Source organism: Quercus lobata, chromosome 7 (genome assembly GCF_001633185.2).
Source record: "Quercus lobata isolate SW786 chromosome 7, ValleyOak3.0 Primary Assembly, whole genome shotgun sequence".
NCBI classification, from domain to species: Eukaryota; Viridiplantae; Streptophyta; class Magnoliopsida; order Fagales; family Fagaceae; genus Quercus; species Quercus lobata.
The window spans coordinates 3,478,534-3,493,955 of NC_044910.1; the positions used below are offsets into that span (position 1 = coordinate 3,478,534).

Below are 15,422 nucleotides of genomic sequence, written 5' to 3' on the forward strand. Positions count from 1 at the left end.
TGAGAAACTTTTTTAATAAATAATACAAGTAGAACATTTAGTATAAGTGTGAAAACACGGAGTTAAAAGAGGTCACCATAAAATTGTCAGCAAAGAAACAATGAGCACATCTACCTATACTTTGTAAATTAAAAGTGGCAAGAAACATGAACTTGGCTTGATAAATAAGCTTGCTCAAAGTTGGTAAACAACCACTTTCTTTTTTAAGTAATAAATTATTATATTAAACAAAATTTGAATTGAGAACAAATAATTTTAAGTATATATTCTTTGTACCCAATTATCACCTCAATACAACCCAGAGAGAGCACTACATTTATCCTAAAAACAAAGCCACTTAATTAAGGTAATGAATCAACAATAATAAGAATTTATAACAGTGACATATTCATATCTTATGTATGATATAATTAATGCCAAGTACATTCAAAGAACAAAATGAAAAACTATTAAAAAAAAATAAACATGAAATGCATCTTAGCTATTCTCCGTAGTATGTAACTGCACTGTTGGCAGCTTTGTCAAGCAAAACTAGACTCTCAACATAAGAATCAACAAAAGTATTGTTATATCCAATCATCCTAAGATCTTTTAACTCTTTGCTCTCACAATTCCAAGAGACAAATTGTCTTTCACTTGATACGAATACAATGTCCCCATTCCTCCTAAAACATATTGGCCTTGGTATGACCTTTCCGAATTCTCCATCATCAGTAAAATATTGTGTCCACGATGATGTAACACCATACTCTTTCATTACCCATAAAATGAAATGATGACTGTCATGCCCATCTTGACCAATATAAGGCTTTTCATAAATATAGGTGATGGAATTACCATATATGGAAACATACCAATATATGGAAGCAGAACCCATATTCATAGGTAACTGGAAATTCTGGCGGCAACAATATTTCACGGAATACGTCATCACCCAAATCGAACACCAAAACAAAATGCTGAAATCCTTTGTCATTCACTCTGTAAGCAACCCAATGCATGGCTCCATTGACAAAAACAAAATGCTGAAATCCTTTGTCATTCACTCTGTAAGCAACCCAATGCATGGCTCCATTGACAAATGCATGTGGCTCACGATGACATCTCTCATTGTGTAAATCACTGGGAAAAAAATCATCCAAGGAAATCCAAAAAAATAATCATTCACGAACTGAAAAATAAAATAAAATTAATACATCCCTAAGAGAAGACAGTATTCCAAAAGCAAATAATAGAGTTGAATTAGCGCACAATTCATGGTAAAACAAAGAACTTAAATATAATATGTCATCAACTGTTCTTTACAACCAAAACAAAAGATTTGAAAGTAAGGCCAAATCCAAATAGAAAACCACAAACCCTATAAAAGTTAAGGTTGGTATCATTCGTTAACATGCTCTAAGTAACACATCCCTAGCTATTAGTTAAGGGTATATATATACATACACACACACCTGATTGTTCAATGTGTCTTACTTGAAGGGTGCTATTCCTTTTTCAACAATTTTTTTTAATCCTTACTCAACAATAATTGATCTCTCAATGTATTATTTTCATTCATAAGACCAAGGTCCTCTCTCTTTAGCTATTAGTTAGTAAAAGATAACTTTGACCAAAAGAACAAACTAAGAACATTAGCACATTATAAGATGAAACAAATTTACTACCGCACACCCTTGGCGTAATGATTACTCCATAAGTATAAGTTCTTGTGCAGTGAGGGAAGAGAGGTCGGGGTTCAAGTCTCCAGGTAGAAGCTTCACACACATTCACTTAGATTAGGTTAGAATATATTTCTATTTCAAATAAATACATATATATATATACACACAAATTTCAGCTTTATAAATCACAAAGAAAAAGTTGTTAGCTTAGCTTCTTGGTAGATTTTTTAGGACCTGTGTTAGGATTTTGGATTATATTCCACCTTCACGTCTTTGGTGTGGGATGAAAGGGATGTCTATAAGGAAAGGCTTCTTGGTAGATTTTTTTAAGTTGTTAGTTTAGCTTCCTGGTAGATTTTTTAGGACTTGTGTTAGGATTTTGGATTAAATTCCACCTTCATGTCTTTGGTGTGGGATGAAAGGGATGTCTATAAGGAAAGACTTCCAATGCTTACAACTTATTGCTGCCTCCTAACCAGAAAAATTATATAGCAGAGACAACAATCTAAACGAGGGAAAATAAAAGGGACTAGATGCAAAAGTTGGCAACCTCCATAACAAGAAAAATATATACAAAAACCATATACTGAACCACAATTTCTTGTTGGCAACCTCCATAACAAGAAAAATATATACAAAAACCATATACTGAACCACAATTTCTTGTTGGTAACCTCCATAACAAGAAAATACATACAAACACCATATACTAAACCACAATTTCTTGCCAAGAGACAACCACAGAATATCACAGATCTCATTGCTAGAAACAGAAATCACTCTCATGAAACTAGGATTTCTTTGATAATCAACATGGTTTCCATTACAAAAAATTAAAAGGCTAAAGAGATGCTAACTACCTATGAACTTCAATAGTTTTCCCTTCCAAATAGGGGAATGTATTCATCAGGGAGCTCTAATGGAAGCAAAACCTCTTATATGCTTGCATGAAGAAGAATTATCAAACCCAATGAGCGATTATACATCTCTACAAAAAAATTAGTAACCAAATGCTATAAGTCAAAGAAAGACACACACAATGTGAAGACATTACATCCATTATTATTATTTTTTTTTTTGGGGGGGGGGGGGGTTATCATGCATAGACTAAAAAAAAAAAAAAAACCCTTATAATATTAAATCTTATCTATATGCAATATCTCATCAACAACTAAAATATTTCATGTAACAAAGAAAGAAAAATGAAAAAACAACGAAGGGCATAGTTGCTAAAAGGCATGATATATGGCACCTTAAGGTACCAATAATGCAAAACTAATGGTCCTACAGGAGTATTTGAACCCCAAACACCTCTACATGCGAAGGTTTCCTCATCATTCAAGGTGAAAATTGGTATTGGCTAACCACAAGATCAGGTTACACTAGGATTTGGAGCTTAGTTGTGACTCTAGCTCAAATATATGCTCTTTTGACCAATTTAAGTAAATTTTTTTATATAAAAAAAAAATTCCAAACATGCAATGTTCAATGAAACGCTAATCATGAACATAGTGATTTGGAAAGTGGGAAAGTCAAGTTTTACAAGTACATCAACATAGAATGCAATAGGACATAGATTGCCCATGGTGGAATTGCATGAAATATTATATGGTACGCTTAGTCTGTGACAAAGTATTGTTATATAGCTTGTTGGATATAAGCCACAAGCTCCTCATTAAAGATAGATGAATATAATAAGGGTATCACTGGTCTTTTGGTTGTGCTATCTCCAAGGTATTATAATAAGTAATATAGCTTGTTTGAGTTCAAATGTCACTTGCAGAAAATATGCATATGGTACTAAATTGGTTTAAGATAGGAAAAAAATTTAAAGGTAAAAATTTATTAAAGGTTAATAGAACAGCTTAAGCAGTTTTAATATGCATGTTTGAACGAATGGAATAAACGACTTCAGAAAAATGGTTACAAGAACGGTGGCATAAAAACATGATTGTGGCTTGACTCCCTTCCCCCCCCCACCCCCAAACAAAAAAAGAAGAAAGAAAGAGAGAACTCTAATGCAAAAAACATGATTGTGGCATTAGACCTTGTGTAGCACTGTGGCTGGCTGGCCAAAGATCGTTCATCCACAACAAATAGATTCTTATGCAAGAATTGGGGTTTACATCAATTTTTGTGGGATTAAGTTAAATTTCTTTGCAAGAGTTGGACCCTATTTACCTAGTTTTCCTCTTTATTGATTCCAATGGCATTGGCCTTTTGCTTTTACTTCGAACAATTGTGTAATATAAAATACTAACTCATTCAAAAATCACAAGAGATTAAGAGAATAGTTCCAGAAGAGGAGTACAAACAAGTCTTCTTCAATACATTCAAGCATACTACATTATTTGGACTAGAGAAAAATAACTCAAATTATGCTAAGGAAAGATAACAAAATAGTTGAAGATTTAAAATGTACAGGAAAAATCTTCTGCATAACAGATCACGATTAACATAATGAGAAACTTTATAAATAAATAATACAAGGAGAACATGAAGAACTTTAGTATGAGTGTGGAAACATGATGTTAAAAGAGATGTCCATAAAATTGCCAACAAAGAAAATGTTGAGCACATCTGTCTACACATAGTAAATTATAAGTGGCATGAAACATGAACTTAGCTTGATAAGCAACATTGACAACTTTTTTTAATAAGTGATAAATGATTATATTAAAGAAAATTTGAAATGAACAAAAAACTTTAAATATACATGCTATGTACTCAACTATCACCTCATTATAATCAACAGCAGCCACAACCATGATAAGTTATTTATCCTAAAGATAAAGCCACTTGAAGGTAATTAGTAATAAAAAGAATTTATAAAACAGTGCCACATCAAACATTATATATTCATATCCAATGTATGATATGATCAATGCCAAGTATATATAAGGTACAAAATGAAAAGCCATAAAAAGATAAGCTTGAATGCATCTTACCTATTTTCCTTAATATGTAATTGCTCAGTTGGTGAATTTGCCCAGCAAAACTAGAATAAGAATCAACAAAAGCATCCTCATACTCGATAATCCTAAAGATCCTTAATCTCTTTGCTCCTAGGAACCCGGGAGTCAAGTTGTCCTTCATACAATAACAATATAACCTCAACATTCCTTTCAAAACCTACTGGCCATGGTATGCCCTCATCAATTTTTAAAACTTTGGTCCACAACGATGCAACCATACTCCTTCATCACCCATAAATACAATTCACCCATATGACAACCCTTTTAAAAACTAAAACAACCTTTTTTAAACAAGGCGATGAAATTCCAATAAATGGAAACAGAAGCAGACAACAAACCTGCATTGTTTATATGTATAACCTGGAAGTTCTGGAAACAGTATTTCACCTCGTTGTCCAAATAGAACACCAGACCAAAAGATAAGATTTATTATCATTAACCCTGAAAGCAACCCAATGCAGAGCCCCATTAACTGGTTACGGTGTTCAATTATAATAATTACAAATCATATTTCCTTTGGTTGGTTGGGGTAATCTAGAATTACAATTTATCACATGATTGGAGAGGTAAGAATCCCTATGGTTTGGTTTTTTTTTTTCACATCCTGAATTTGAAAATAAAATTATTTTCAAAGAAAACAAATAGCCAGTGCTCTAACCTAACCCTCACTGATTGGGGTTGCAAACAATCCATTTTAACTTATCCCAAGGAAAAAAAAAAATCCACTAAAATCACACACTGAAGTAAACCAAATTGTACTTGGAATTGGACAAGGGAAAAATAAATGACTCACAACTTGTCTTCACACATGAAGCAGAAACTACAACTTGTCTTCTAATTAGGTCAGACTTCACAAACAAATCATTATTAATTATTTCCACAGAAAAATAAGACATTTAAAAGGTAATATCAAGCTCTCATATCTGGCCCAAAAAGAATCCTGCCAAGCTGAAACAACAGTACCATCATTATCTTCCAAAGTCTGGATTTTGCTTAAGAAGTACCCTTTTTAACAATATAAAGTCCAGATTCAGAGTTTAGCCAAATTAAGTTCTCTTTAAATTTTCCTCTAGACAATGAAATCTTACTCATTTCACCTGCCACTGTAGGTTGGTAAACGTTCCTAGTGAGATAAAATTTACAACACAATCTGTCACAATCGATTAGATCTGTAGCAGTTTGCATAAGAACTCTGATTCAGTGAAACTGAAGTACCATCTCCAATACACCATGTAGTTTCAGTCAAAGCTGAATATCTACAAGACAGGACACCTTTCCAACCCAATAGTCAGAATGCTTAGATCTGAAACTAAAAATGCTTTCCTTCACAGTACTTAGCCATTAAATCCTTATGTTTACAGATAACTCCTTTATAACAGAACTGCTTTGCTACCAAACCTTATTTAAAGGACCCATTTTCTACATCCTAACCAACGATCTTTTCTTAGATCTGCAGATAGAATTCCAGTTTAGTAAAAGAATTTTCCTGCTCCCTACAATGTCTCTAGAAAGAATTACAAACAATACCACATAAAAAATTTCAAAACACTATGTTGCATATCATTATTGCCTTGAACAAAGGGCCAAAGACAAGCTATTTGCACACTTATAAGGTGAAAGTGGATCCCCTTGCCTTGAGCTATATTGAGGGAAAATAATTTTACCCAGGAAACCATTCAATAGAATCTGATAAGAAATTGTGCATATGCACCACTTAAATCAAAAATTCATTTCTTCCAGCATAGTCAAAATGAAGTCCCAGATATGTCTTATCATAAACTTTATTCATATCAACTTTATAGGCTACCAACCAAGTTTTCCACCTCCTAGTCTTTCTAATTTTCTCAATTAGGTCATGTGCTAACAATAGATTATCATAAATCATTGATCACCTATTATGTTAGAAAAAAAAAAAAAAGTCACAACTTTCAAGGGCAAGGGAGAAATTTACAGAGTCAAAACCATATGCTTGATAACTGCTGCTAGTTGTTTATCTTTCTCAAATTTGTTGGAAGTTAACGTTCTTCCAAAATTGTATGACAAGGCATCAAGAAGTCCCTAAGATCCTCACCTGCACAAGCATAGGCAACAATAAGCAAAATGGGGTAAGAAAAGAATCAGTGCATAACAAAGCACATCATAATGGTCCAACTCCAATCAAACTAAGATATAAACAGCTTAATAATTGAACCAGTTCAATTAAAAATGACATTTTTTTAACAAAATCAAAATATAACTGCTCTTTATTAAAATAAGGTAAGTGCAAAATACTTTATTAGGACTAGAAACAATGATGCAAATCATGCTAAGGAAGGAAAGATAACAAAATAGATCCGGGAGATATCAACAGGTCATTTTTAGTTCTTATTTCTTAATCACCCAAAACAAGCAATACCAGCTAAAGAGCTGATGTCTCCTTGTTTTCCAGTAAGAAGATAGGCATTTAAGGCAATAGAAGAATTAAAATGTACAAGCAAAATCTTTAGCTTATACAGATTACATTTGACAGAATGAGAAATTTTTTGAATAAATAATACAAGGAAAATATGAAGAACATTTAGTACAAGTGTGAAAACAAGGAGTTAAAAGATCGGTCACCATAAAATTGTCAGCAAAGAAACAATTGAGCCCATCTATCTATACTTTGTAGATTATAAGTGGCAGGAAACATGAACTTGGCTTGGTAAATAAGCTTTGCTCAAAGTTGGTAAGCAACGCTGACCACTTTCTTTTTTAAGTAATAAATTATTATATTAAACAAAATTTGAATTGAGAACAAACAATTTTAAGTATATATTCTATGTACTCAACTATCCAAAAGAAACCACAACCTTGATAAGCTATTTATCCTAAAAACAAAGCCACTTGATTAAGGTAATGAATCAACAATAATAAGAATTTACAACAGTGTCATATTCATATCTAATGTATGATATAATCAATGCCAAGTGCATTCAAAGAACAAAATGAAAAACCATTGAAAAAAATAAACATGAAATGCATCTTACCTATTCTCCTTAGTATATAACTGCACTGTTGGCGGCTTTGTCAAGTAAAACTAGACTCTCAACGAAAGAATGAACAAAAGTATTCTCATATCCAATGATCCTAAGATCCTTAAACTCTTTGCTCTCACGCAATATGAATACAACATCCCCATTCTTCCTAATCCTATTGGCCATGGTATGGCCATTCTGAAAACTCCATCAGCAGAATAAAATGGTGTCCATGACGATGCAACACCATACTATTTCATAACCCATAAAATGAAATAATGACTATCATGCCCATGTCGACCAATATAACTATAGGCGATGGAATTCCCATATACAGAAACAGACCCAGATATAAAAGGCAACTCACAGGTATCTGGAAGTTCAGGCGGCAGCAGTATTTCACGGAAGACCTCGTCACCCAAATCGAACACCAAAACAAAACGTTGAAATCCGTCATCATGTACTCTGCAAGCAACCCAATGCATAGCTCCATTGACAAATGCTTGTGACTCACAACGACGTGCAGCACATATGAGAGCCAAACCAGTCACAACCGTTCTCCATTCAACAGTGGACAGTGAATAAACCTCGACCTCAGGTTGAGCAAAACCCTGACCACTTTATAGTCATTAGTTTTGGGATCAAATCCAAACCCAATAAACGTGCCGAACCTAGTGTAGGGGAGACATTGGGTGAAGTACCCACCACACGGAATGTTCCGTTTGGAGACTGAAGGAATGGAACATGGAAAGGGTAATCAAGCTGGAGTGTTGGGTGAAATGAGGTTCATCTTCGTTCTGCAATGCGTAGGACTCTTTGTGAGTGTGTGAGTAGAGGCTGAAGAGGAGGAGGTTTTTGTTTTTGTTGTGGGAATGGTGGAGATGGGTGGAAATGAAAGTTGGGTTTTGGATTTGGGATTTCCATGATTTTGAAACAGATGTGCAGATGATTATGGATTTGATAGGTAAGCGTAGAAAGATATCGATTGCAATCTCAATAGGTAAAGACTCCCATTGAATCAATTTGTTGTTGTCTGACATTGCCGCTGAATTGAGAGAGAGAGAGAGATGACAAGAGGAAAGGAAGGTTGTGAAGCACTCGGCACTGTGACGTGTAGACTGTGGAGCGTGCAGTCCGTGAGAGAATTTGGTTTGGACTTAAAACAGGGTCCTTCTATTCCATAGTGATGTCCATTTTAGGTTGGGTTGGCTTTTTTTCTTTTTCATTTTTTCAATTTCGTATAATTTTCAATTATTTTCCAAATTTGTGTAATTTTCAATTTCAAATCCAAATTCAAATTCAAATTCAAGTAAATTTCAATTCAAAATTAACCAATAATAATAAAATTAGAATATTATGACTAATTATATCATTTGTAATTATTTATTGAATATTTAGTTTAAATAATTTAATGTACGGGCTTGAATGAGGTGTGGGAAGGTGACAGGTGGAACTTCCGTTCAAGGGTTCATTTTGAAGATTTCAAAGGGCTGTGTAGCTGGATTTATGAAAATGGGAAGCCTTTGGACCTTTTCGCTATTCAGGTGTGGAGCATTTGGAACCAAAGGAACAAACTCAGGCTGAATCACACGTGCTACCTTACTAAAGATTTGCAAAAAATGGCAGAGGAGAGCTGGAATGAAATTAGAAGAAGCAACCTCAGGTCTAGCCGAATTAACTCAAGCTCAACGTCTCAGACTACGTGGACAACACTTGCACCAGACAGCTATAAGATCAACTTTGATGGAGCACTTTCAAATGCAGACAACAAATCTGGGATTGGTGTTGCTGTACGGGACTGTCAGGGGGAGGTTATTGCTTCATTGGTGCAGCAATTGGACAGGCTTACCAGCCAATGGAAGTCGAGGCATTGGCAGCGTGTAGAGCTGTGGAATTGGGTAGCGAGTTAGGACTTCATAGAGCCACTGTTGAGGGTGATTCGGAAGTGGTTGTCAAGGCCCTCAGATGCAAAGAATATGGGTTAGCCCCTTATGCCCATTTAATAAAAGACGTGTTGTTATTCTCCGGCTCATATTTAGAATTGTCATACTCTCATGTAAAGAAAGATGGTAATAAAGTTGCTCATAGTTTAGGTAGGCTAGCTTTGTCAACACAAAATAGTATTGTGTGGATGGAGGATGTTCCATATCGCACTTTACCTTTCGTTCAGGCTGATTTGGCCGCTTTTTAGTTTTTTTTTCAATAAAAGTCTCCCTTCTTAACAAAAAAAAAAAAAAAAAAAAAAAAAAAAAAAAAAACAATAACTACAGACAACAAAATGTAGTTCGAGATTCAAAAAATGTCTCAAGTCACATACAAATCTGGACCTACTTGTCCTACAATGAATGGTAAACTAGATTTTTCTTGCCCTGGTATTTAAGCTAAAGGTGTTAAGAGCTAGAAAAGCACCTCCAAATAGCATACCAGCGTCTAGAGTTGCTGGATTTCTTGAGTGAAAGGGAAAAAAAGAGGAAGCAGCTTAAAACAAGCACTACTCAATCTTCATTTAAGGAAAAACAAAAATATTTATGGAGGAAAAAAGATACATGAGAAGTTGCTTACTTTTTTTACCTCCTCCTTTCACCTTCCCTTTGTGCACGTATCTAATCTAATATCTTAATCAATTCATATTAGCCCATTAATCACCACAATTAAAAATAATAAAATAGCCCTCTCATTTTCAATGTGGAATTAAACATTTTCACTAACTCCTTATTTTTCATATTAACTCTCACATCTTTATATTTATGTTGTAATATAAATCTATTTTAATTAATTAATATTAAAATGTTCCAACATAGACATATATATATATATATATATATGGACAAAATTTAGGTATAGTATATTAGGTATTTATCTTAGGTAAATACATTTATGTTTTTTAGGTTCTCCTTTTAAGATTCATCTATTTAACTAAAAAATATACTTTCTTTACATGAGAAAAAATCCACATGACAGAATCTAAGTATTGTACCTAAGTTTTGCTCTCTCTCTCTCTCTCTCTCTCTCTCTCTCTCTCTCTCTCTCAAAATTAGAATATTATGACTAATTATATCGTTTGTAATTATTTATTGAATATTTAGTTTAAATAATTTAATGTAAGCCCAATTTTGAAAGAGTTTAGCCTTAAATCAATAACTACAGACTCAACAAAAGGTAGTTCGAGATTCAAAAAATGTCTCAAGTCACATACAAATCTGGACCTACTTGCCCTACAATGAATAGTAAACTAGATTTTTCTTGCCCTGATATTTAAGCTAAGAGCATCCGTAACAACCATTGCAAAAATTATGCTATTTTGCCACACCAAAAGTCTACTTTATTATTTTACCTTATCATTTTACAATATCTCATTTATCAGATGTTCTATATTTTTACCACTTCATTTAAATATTATTTCTTAATTCTTTTTAATTCTTATTTTATTCTTTCTTTATTATTTGTTCCTAACGGTAATTTTTGTTCTTACAACAGTCATATTTTCAAATCTAATCAATTCTAACGGTAACATTTTCAAACAATCCTCTTAATTCAACTGTCATATTTTTAAAAATTAATATTTTCTTAAGCATTTAAAAAAAAAAAAAAAACTTAGAACCTGTCACCTTCAAAAAAAAAAAAAAAAAACACGTTGAACCTGTCACTGAGTGAGAGCAAATGGGCAAAAGAAGCTATCTCCTGTATCAAAGAACTCAAACTGATCAAAACAAGACCTATCCAGAAACCAAGAACTCAAAAAGATACTGAGTCTAAACAAACCACAAGGCTAGATAACAAAACTCAAGCACAAACAGGTTCTGAGCACAACCGGGCTATATAGAATAGCAAGTAACACATGCACCCAGATAACACCAAATACCAAGGCTTATATCAAAAGCCAAAAACATATGCAATCTAAAAGCCAAAAACATATGCAATCTAAAAGCCAACCTGTCAAGTTAAAGTTGTTTCATGCTTTACTCTATATATACAACCTGTGTTTTTGGGTAGTGCCCTTTTTTCATTTTAATGAATTTTTTAGTTTAAAAAAAAAATCAAAATTAATGTGAATCTTGTAATGGACCGATTGAGAAGGTGCCACATTATTGATGAAGTAAACCAAACCCCCTATCATACCATATTCAGGAGAGGCATATATGCAGCAAACGGTTCAAAAACTAGTAAAACAGAAAATAGAATATGTCTCAGATGATCCACAAAAGTACCAATGGTTCATCCACCAGAGTTCTCAAAAATCACATTATTGCTTAGTAACACTTGAATAAAATAAATTGTCTACAGATACAACTAAAACCAATCAAATCCATATGGTGTTTCTCGCATTGATATGATTCTTGTCAAAGCATAACAAAGATTCAAATATTGCACAAAATAACCTTTTTTTTACAAAAGAATGCACCCACATGTAGATTCCAATAAAGAAAATTTCTTAGTACCACTGAAATTTTCATAGCTTAAAACCCAATATATATTACTTAGCTAAACTAAAATTTCACAAGAAACCATCTCAATGACACTATTCTTGAAAGTGGCATAGTCAGAATATTGTTAACCAAAAAATTTCTATGAAATTGATCAAGCTAAAAGCCAAAGCATCCAAATTTAGCAGCAATAAAGCTGGAACTAGAGTTGCCCAGAACAAGAATCCAAAAAATAAGAATGACCCAAAACTTAAATTCACAAAAAAACCAAAGAATAACTGAGATTACCATGAAAATAAATACAAGAAACCACATAACAAGAAGGGGAAATGGCAAAAACTTCCCCAAGTAAAATTGTGATTGATCTTACAAAATGTAACAAAAGGGCATATATATTTGAAAGAACAAAGAAACAAAATAAGGTTGATCCACTTAATGGACTAGTAATAGGAAATCATCCATATTTCAGAAATTATACTCAATTGATTATTGAGTCCATCCATTTTGAAACATGGAAATAACATCACATATAGCACACATAGCTTTGAACACTGCCATCGCATTTCATTTATTTATTTATTTTTGTTGATAATCAAGTGAATTTTATTAAGCAACAAGCTGGAAAACCAGCCACAGCTACAATAGAGCAAACAACTCCCAACAACCAAATAACAGTATCTAACTACACAACCAAGATTGACTACCCATATACGCAGGTTAGGGACAAATTCCCAACAACAAACAAACCAAAATACAAGATAATGCAAAGTTAAACAACCACATATCCACTTGGCAAATAGTAGGAAGAAAAATCTGCAAAAGCTGAAGAGTTGTACACAGATCAAACTTTAGGCTTAAACACAACATTTGAAATACCCCATTTGGTACAGGTTTTTTTGTTCATACTAGAGTTGGGATGTACACCTTTACTTTCAATTTTAATCTTCACTTGATTCTTTATGACCCCTAAAGTTTGGTCCTTTGTTCTCACAGTCCCCTGGTGCTTAATAGAATCTCTTTGAGCCCAAAAATAGAATCTCTTCACCTGATTCTTTATTCCTATACGCAGTAGATGTAGAACAAATCGATGAAACCTTCAGAGAAACGATGAATCGATGAAACCTTCAGAGATAGAACAGCGAATTGATGACTCTGAGAACAACGAACAGCGAATCGGCGACTCAAGATAGAACAGAGAGGAGAGACCCACAACCTAGAGACTCACATCGATCACAATCCAAAATCACAAACCCATAACCCAGAGACATACGCCCACGCTGATAGGCGACTCTGAGATAGAACAGAGAGGAGAGAGCGAACAAAAGGGGAAAAAAAAAGAACCAGTGAAGGGGATTTTATAGATCAGTGATGGTAGAGAGGAAATCGGTGGTGGCTTATATTCATGAATGGGAAGAGAATAGAGCAAAAGGGAAGAGGGAAGAAGAAAGAGTATGGGAGAGTGAAGATGGAGGCGGTGAATACTGAATAGCTGAAGGAGAAGATGAAAGAGATATGAGAGAGAAAGAGGAATAAAAAATTAATAAATCCATATGCCACAGCTTACCGTATCGTGGCAAATTTGTGACTCTACTGTAGCATGTTGCAAAAAATATGGCATTTAGAACATCTGATAAATGAGGTTAAATGGTGTTTGGTGTGGGACATGTGCCAAATATTTAGATTTTAGCACATATCCCACATCTACTGTGGGTGCTCTAAAGGTGTTAAGAGCTAGAAAAGCACCTCCAAATAGCATACCAGTGTTTAGAGTTGCTGGATTTCTTGAGTGAAAGGGAAAAAAAGAGGGAGCAGCTTAAAACAAGCACTACTCAATCTTCATTTAAGGAAAAACAAAAATATTTATGGAGGAAAAAAGATACATGAGAAGTTGCTTACTTTTTTTACCTCCTCCCTTCACCTTCCCTTTGTGCATGTATCTAATCTAATATCTTAATCAATTCATATTAGCCCATTAATCACCACAATTAAAAAGAATAAAATAATCTCTCTCATTTTCAATGTGGAATTAAACATTTTTACTAACTCCTTATTTTCCATATTAACTCTCACATCTTTACATTTATGTTGTAATATAAATCTATTTTAATTAATTAATATTAAAATGCTCCAGCATATACATACATATATATATAGACAAAATTTAGGTATAGTATATTAGGTATTTATCTTAGGTAAATACATTTATGTTCTTTAGGTTCTCCTTTTAAGATTCAGCTACTTAACTAAAAAATACATTTCCTTCCTATGAGAAAAAATCCACATGACAGAATCTTAAAAGGGGAACTTAAGGAATAGTACCTAAGTTTTGCTCTCTCTCTCTCTCTCTCTCTCTATATATATATATATATATATATATAATTTCAATGAGAACAGAGAAATATTACAAAAAGAGTATTGCCAACAACCTAAGATCTTACAAATCTTGAAATTAAATTATCAAAGAATTCTAAGACTTCTTCTAAAAAAGTAAATGACAAAATGTTGTCTATATTAATCAACCATTCATCCAAACTTCTCAACGTGAACTTTTGGACGTTTCAAGAGAACAATTTTTCTTTTATATACACACACAATCAATTAATGTACAAATGTGGTAACAGGTGAGAGAGTAATTTCCAAATTGCAATAAAGTCAATAACAACAACCATAAACAACTGCAATAATAAAACTGCTTTGAGTAGAGGGCCAACCTGGAACAGCTTGACCTAAATTTGAATTTCATCTGGTGCTTGAGGAATCTATAACTCCTTAGCAGACTTGAGTTCATTTGATCATCATCTTTCATGTTTCAGAATTGTTCAAGGTCTGATATAGATGCTTCTTTTCTTTTTTAATTCTTTTGGGTTGGGGGGCTGCTCAGAATATGGTCAAGGAAGAGAGCAAGGCATGCAAAGAGGTGTAACAAATTTCAAACTTCCCTTCTAATATCAAAGGATGACTTTCGAGTGAGAAGCATAAACTATTAATGTATTTTTCATCCTTAAATTATGAGCGCTTCAAACTTACATGATGTATTCATGTAAGAAAAACTTAAGATGTAGTACAAATAAAAATGATGTATTGGATTCCAGAAATTTTAGAATCATTCTCACTCTCTCTTTTATATGATAGTCTAGGTTTAATTGTTCGTTATATCATATGGCTAGATAGAAATCAGAAATAACTAATAAACTATATCAGTCAAACTTAAACAGCCAAAATGTTCTTGAAAGTAGAATATTAATAGCAGGCAAAATGTACTACATTAGTCAAACTTAACAAGGGCTTTCTCCCTGCAAAGCCCTTGTTAGATGGTAATATGTAATAGGTAATTTTCTCTTCCCCACCCTCCTTTTACTAAAC

At 33.4% G+C, this 15,422-nt stretch overlaps 1 pseudogene; it reads right to left on the reverse strand.

Annotated features, from left to right (window-relative positions):
• Positions 1-477: 477 nt before the first annotated feature.
• LOC115951401 lies at positions 478-8,747 on the reverse strand (annotated as a pseudogene).
• Positions 8,748-15,422: the final 6,675 nt, after the last annotated feature.